This window comes from Pocillopora verrucosa, chromosome 2 (assembly GCF_036669915.1).
Source record: "Pocillopora verrucosa isolate sample1 chromosome 2, ASM3666991v2, whole genome shotgun sequence".
NCBI classification, from domain to species: Eukaryota; Metazoa; Cnidaria; class Anthozoa; order Scleractinia; family Pocilloporidae; genus Pocillopora; species Pocillopora verrucosa.
Genome location: NC_089313.1, coordinates 5,421,100 through 5,428,310, shown reverse-complemented (window position 1 = coordinate 5,428,310; position 7,211 = coordinate 5,421,100). Strand labels below are relative to the sequence as shown.

General features: G+C 40.8%; 1 pseudogene; it reads left to right on the top strand.

The window, feature by feature from the left end:
- Positions 1 to 5,856: 5,856 nt before the first annotated feature.
- LOC136279016 (uncharacterized) lies at positions 5,857 to 6,972 on the top strand (annotated as a pseudogene).
- Positions 6,973 to 7,211: the final 239 nt, after the last annotated feature.

Here is a 7,211-nt window from a genome sequence, read left to right as displayed (position 1 = left end):
AACATCAATGCTCTTTCAATTTTTTGGCGGTTTAACGAAGCTCTTGGTAAAAACATGATCAAGGTCCGTTCAAATCTGTCTGCCGCCGTTGACGACCGTTATAGTGTGAGCGGAAAACACTCGTTTCTCTTTTTACTTGGCTAGAAATAATTTGGAGACGTTGTCTGGAAATTTTTTCCAATGAAGAATGGACCGCAGCATGACTTAAATTAATAGTTCATATCGAAATTTTCGACTTCAGTTGTTATCTGAATAGTGCCGCGCCATAGATTCTTTCGTTCTAATAAGTTTGACAAATCATTCGTTAAAAGTCTGAAGTCCTGTTCAAAGTTTTCTATGAGTATAGTAAACTGGACCTTAATTTCAATCGCACTAAACTTGACTTGCACTGATTCTGGACTCCCACGCATAAAAATAATTTAAAACAAAAATGTTCCTCAAAAGTGACATAAGCCTCTAGAGGTATCACTGCTTTCCGTGGGAGCGATTATAACTCACCCTCCGCTTTTCCTAAGGTTTCCCTGTCATACCGTAGATATCATTGTACTCCCTTTTGCTGGGATGCACTTTGAGAGTGAAGTTTGGACTTGACACCGTGCGGGCGTCCGTATAAATGAAACACCTCCTCCCTGGTGTTATATTACGCAACCTCATCAAAATTTCCCACTATCTACTAGGTGTTCCGTTGACCTCTATCAGACGTTGAAAAAGCAGACCTCGAAAACACTGACTTCGAAAACGTAGTCTATGTATTACTCGAAAAGCCCTAAGGCTCTTGGTGCCTCTTCTGTGCTAACAATTTTCTTTGTGTTTTTCCCTCTTTGTGTTTTTCCAATACTTTCATGCGAGCCGTTGGATGGGCAAATGTCGCAGACAGTGACTTAATTTTAAAGAGTGCTGGTTTTCGCTATTGATGGGAACCTGCAAAACAAGACAACAATTTCCCGTGTGTATTTGTCAACAAAATTGTCACAAAAATGCCTCAAAAGGATAAAAATAGTATTCTGAACGTGGTTTCAGGTGGTTTTAGGTGGTTTTAGATGGATGGAGATTCCATGTTTTGATAACGACCTCTCAAGAAGACGAAATACCCGGCAGTCAGAATTTCTCACAGAATTTCCACCGAAATTAAGGTTCTTTCAAACTTCGTGGGAATATCAGATGATTGGTTAGAATTGTTAAGCGACTCCAAAAATTATCTTGCTCTTTTGGTGGACAAACTCTTCGAGGTTGTTCGGTTGTCGACGCTTCTAAATGCCCGGCAGTCAGAAATTTTCTCCACAGTGCCACTTAATGGTTCCTTGAAACCTCTTAACAGTATCAGAGCGTTTTTTTAGAAATGTCATGCGATTCCAAAAATTTACTTGGTTTTTTAGTAGACAAATTCTCCGAGCTAGTGAAAAAACTAACATCAATGCTCTTTCAATTTTTTGGCGGTTTAACTAAGCTCTTGGTAATTACATGATCAAGGTCCATTCAAATCTGTCTGCCGTCGTTGACGACCGTTGTAGTGTGGGCGGAAAACATTCGTTCCTTTTTTTTTTGGCTAGAAATAATTTGGAAAACGTTGTCTGGAAATTTCTTCCAATGAAGAATGGACCGCAGCATGACTTTAATTAATAGTTCATATTCAAATTTTCGACTTCAGTTTTATATAAATAGTTCCTCGCCATAGATTCTTTTGTTCTAATAAGTTTGACAAATCATTCGTTAAAAGTCTGAAGTCCTACTCAAAGTTCTTTGAGAGTATAGTAAACTGGACCTTAATTTCAATCGCACTAAACTTGACTTGCACTGATTCTGGACTCTCACGCATAAAAATAATTTATTTCAAAAGTGACATAGATTCTTTCGTTCTAATAAGTTTGACAAATCATTCGTTAAAAGTCTGAAGTCCTGTTCAAAGTTTTCTATGAGTATAGTAAACTGGACCTTAATTTCAATCGCACTAAACTTGACTTGCACTGATTCTGGACTCCCACGCATAAAAATAATTTAAAACAAAAATGTTCCTCAAAAGTGACATAAGCCTCTAGAGGTATCACTGCTTTCCGTGGGAGCGATTATAACTCACCCTCCGCTTTTCCTAAGGTTTCCCCGTCATACCGTAGATATCATTGTACTCCCTTTTGCTGGGATGCACTTTGAGAGTGAAGTGTATTCAATTTATAAGCACAGGAAGCAAGCACTTTGAGACCCGTAACTTTAAGCGCTAATTCGTCCCTTTGATAAATGAGTGCGACGATAATTTTCATCATGACGAGGGCTCTTCACTAAACCAAATGTTGATGATGATAAACTTATCATGTTATCTTTTCATGAAACAGGCATCAAAATGCAGCTTGTATACATCCGTAAAACCTTGGCGCAGTAAATTCGCAATTTAAGATACCGTGTCGAACCAGTATTTAGTGGTTACCCACGGGGAATAGCGAGTTTACCGCTCGAAACAGGTTTACCGCTTTAAAACGACAAAAAACGCCATGTTTTGTCATAATAGACCACTTTTTTTACAAAAACTCGCTCAAAAGTTCTACTAACATTGACTCTGGGAGATAAACGTGGATTTAAAAGTAGTATTCTGAAGGTGAAGGCGCTGTCGTCGACAAAATAACGCAAATTAATGGTGAAATGATCACTATAAATTATTTCGTGGTTCAACACTCAAGCATAGTTTGCTCGAGTGTTGGGAACTGTATGATACTTTAATTATTCTTAATTTGATTGACATTTATAAGTGATTTTCTTCGCTCCGACGAAGGGCTAAAACTCAAAACGTTACTTTAGAATCTCTTTCAGACGGCCAGTAAGTAAAAACATGGCTTACCGTTGATGAGGATACGGAAAGCTTTGCTCCTCAACCGTGCCTTTTACATAAAGGTTCCCTTTCCGGCCATTGCGGCGACATTGGTTTGAGGAAATGAAGAGGAACGATGCTACAGAAAACTCCGTTAGGAAAATAATGGATATCAAACTATTACAGAATAAGCTTCAGATTCAACGTGCTCGTGCTCAGTTGTCAGGACAACTAAATGTGTGACACAAAGCTCGGGGTATAGCAGATAAGTTAGTGTTAACAACTGAGTTGAAAACGTATCGAGTCGCTTTGACGAAGGGCTAACGCTCGAAACGTCAGCTTTTTTACCCTTTACGGTAGCTAATTTACGTTTTCAACTCAGTTGTTAACACTAAATTACCTAATAGATGTGAGGCTGAGTAAGCAAATAATTAGCAACATGCGTTTTGAGCGGGAAATCAAAATAGTCGAGCTTGTATTTGAACAGCAATTCTCAGTATTTTGCAACTTTTAATTAGCTCGCAAAGCAACACACCGGCAGAACTAAAGCTTTATCAACCGCAGGAAATTGTTATAATTCAAGTTTGTGGAGAAAAGGTTTCCAGAAAACAGACTAAAAAGGGGTCATCAACAAAGAGAAGCGAACCACGAAGGATCCGAGAAAGAAGAGGAGGTAAGTCGTGTCTTATCTGGGTTTTCTCTTACGCTAAGGCCCAGAAAAATTCAAACCTTGTTTTTCCCAATCTTCGTTTGATACTAGCTTCAGTGTATAATTCAAATCACGTTTCGGTAAAACAATGACTTTTACATTCACCGCTGTAAAACCCTCGCGTCGGTTCATCGCTCGAATAACAATTCAAAGTGTTTGCATTCTTAAAATTATTTCTTGTCCTACCTTTTGGAATGTTTAATACAGTCGTGGTCTTTAGGGAAGACAAGTTATCTTAAGGATAATTTCTTTCCTGGAAAGTTTTAAAATGATAGCGAACGGCGTGAGCAAGTTTCTATCGTTCTCTCTTCAGCTAGCTGTCGCATGGTTTACATTATTCATTTAAAGAAATCGCGCTCTGTTAAAAATTTTTTGTTTTACCCTAAGAACGAAGTAATAGCCTTTCCCAAAATTGAAATAATGAACGAGATTGAGTCAGCGATGTTCATGATTCTCATATGAGAACCCGTCAAACATCTGAGAACTTAATTACCGAGCGCAAATATGTGGTGCAAGCAAACTTACGATTAAAATGGAGTTAATCCTACTGCAGGAGAAGTGAACTTCATTGTTTGCTCATGTACTTTTCAGTGCTATGTTTTCATGCTTTCTACTCGATTTGTTCAAACTTCAAGAAATGGTTTGTCTCACAAAACATGGCGCCACTTTATCTTCGCTCGACATCTCAAGCCGTACTTAATGCTCGGGTTATGATGAACATGCTTGCGATACGATAATTTTTTCCTAATGCTGAAAACTGAAGAATCAATCTCTGAAATTGACAGTCATCATATTTTTCAAGAAGAGTCCGAGTTGTGATCGTGTAATTAAACGGGGTCCTGGCAATTCGAACTCACAAGCACGTAGGTAAGCACATGGTTAGCGTAAATAATTGTTATTTACAGTTGTCGAATTCGAGTTTTTGAGAGTCCGTTTCTGTAACCCTCATGGATATTTTCTGTTGAATTCCTTGAGGTACAATCTCCGAATTTCATACGTGATTATGAACGATAAGTTCGTATCGACATCATAATTTTAGGGAGTTTTGTTCACACATTATCAGTTTGCAATTCGTTAACCATTTCCAAACCTGCTTAGATATTTGCTTTTGAATTAATTGAGTCACACTCTCGGAATTTCATCAGTAATTAAGAAAGACAGATCCGTATATGTAGCGCAAGTGAAGTGCATTTTAAAATTTCCATAGGATTTTGGCAAACTGTATATGCTTAATTTCGTAAAAAAGGCTGCTGTTGTTCATCGTGGTGAATAACAATAAAAGCTAATTTTTCCGTTTGTCTCACGATGTAGTCACGTGTGATGTAGATCGCGACGTTTCGACTGCTACTGATACTGCTAGTCTTCTTCAGGCGATGAGGTCGACTGGTCATGCGTGATCTTATAAAGCATGATGCTCTGCTGTGATTAGCTGTTTTTTTCAACTGCTCTGATTGGTGCATTTCGGACCTTGCTGTTTCACTCAGTGATTTGCTCCCTCGGCGGTCCGCTGTCCCACGGCTCTCTTATTGTTGTGTATTTTGATCGTGGGCATCCACGCTTCTGGAATTTCTATTCCACTATCCCTGTTGATGCTGTCAGGGTGAAGTGTTACATCAATTGCCTCTTTGACCCTGCGCATGTAGTAATAAGGGTCACGATCCAGAAACTTTATTTCGTTCCAGAGTAGCTTGTGTCCGGTGTTATGGGCATGCTCGAAACGGCGGAGGTCTCGATACGGGTGAGTCGGATGTCTCGATCGTGGTCCTTAATTCTGTCTTGCATGGGTCTTCCAGTCTCTCCGATGTACACCTTGCCGCATTCACAGGGAATCCTGCAAACTACGCCATCTGTTTAAGCCGGGTCTACAGCGTTTTTTGGTCGTACTAGCTGAGATCTTAGCGTAGTCTCCGACTTGAAAACAGCGCGTACGCCTTGTTGTTGTAAGCAACGGCGAAGCTGTTCGGACAGACCTTTGACATAAGGTAAAACCATAGTAGCTTTGAACTCGTTGGCTTGTTCGGCACTGTTGTTTGGTTTTCCGGTCTTGGTAAGTTCCTGCAAGAAAGAGAAAAGGATAATCATTAGAAACCAGAACAGATGACAGATGTTTTTTTCTCCTTGGAGATGACGAGACGTTTGGCGCGCTCGTAAAGGCACTTAAACCGCGTTTTACTGATTGAAGGTGGTGTGAATCATACGCTAAGTATTGATCGGTGTGCGTGGCCTTCCTGCGTACGCTGGTGGTGAGGCGGCCGTCACGTTCTCTTAGAACTTCGGTGTCTAGGAAGGCGAGTTTTTTGTCATTCTCTGTCTCCATGGTGAAGCGGATGGAAGGCTGCTGGTTGTTTAGATGCTGTAAGAAGTCATACACGTTTATGCGATTCAAGACGGTAAAGGTATCGTCCACGTAGCCAGGCTAAACGTGGATACAGGCGGCTGTGTCACCGGTTGATACACCGTATGTTGACGAAACTAACTGGGTTATTAATTTATCTTCTAGGTCCCTTAGCGATGCCGAGAAAGCCCTACTGAAGAAAGGACTGAACTTTGCCGTAACTCCTGCGAATATTCCTGCCACAGAGATCATCGCCAAGGTCGAAGTAGCCGTAAGACAACTCGACGCCGAACAAGCAGATACTGTCAGAAGAGCTGTTAACGGTACTCTTCAACAGGCAGAACCACCAGAGGCTAACATCACAAAAGAGATGCGAGATGCACTTAAAAGCCTGAAAGAAGACGAGTATATCATGGTTCTCCTAGTAGACAAAGGGCGCGCTAGCGTAGTCATGGATACCGACACCTACCAGCTAAGATGTCTACGCCTATTGAGAACGGACCGTACCAGCTCCTCAATAAAGATCCGACAGACTGTCTGACCTGCAAGTTGTCGGAAAAGCTACTTACCTTGAAGTGAAGCGGATATCTATCAGACGCCGTTTGCAACAAGATCAGACCCCGACACGAACAGCCGCCTAGAATCAACGGTTTACCGAAGATTCATAAGGCCGATGTACCGCTGAGACCTATTGTGTCGTGCCTAAACACCTTTGCATATGATTTATCCGCTTACCTAGCCAACATCTTGTCTTCTTTAACAGGAAACTCAGAGTATACGGTAACCAATTCAGCTCACTTCGTCTCCACCGTCAGCAATGAGACGATCCTAGACAAAGAGATCATGGTATCTTTCGACGTAGAGTCGCTGTTTACCAACGTTCCTATCGACGCCGCTGTACAAGCCGCACTGCAAAAACTCGAGAATGGCCCTTGCCTTGCAGACCGCACCACGCTAACGCCTGCACCGATCGCTGACCTTTTGACCTTCGTACTGAGATCCACGTACTTCCAGTATAACGGATTGATTTACGAGCAAAAAGAAGGCGCCACCATGGGGAGTCCGGTTTCCGCTGTTTTCATCCTTGTAAAGAGATATTACACATTTCTTAAACTAAAATCTGAATCATGACGTCAACTTAATTTCAATGAGTTTGAAACTTCATTGTACATAAAAACACTTTACTAGAGTATGTTACATTTATTTGCTGTCTTCCTGGTACATATGATTACATAACCCTTTAACTTTCAAGATTTCATGAGTAATTCTCTTTACTGTCTGCCATACAATTTATGTGATTAAGAAAGATGTTTTTTCGTCTTGTCACGAGCGTGGGACAAAGAAGAAATTCTGAGTCCCCATGAGGAATC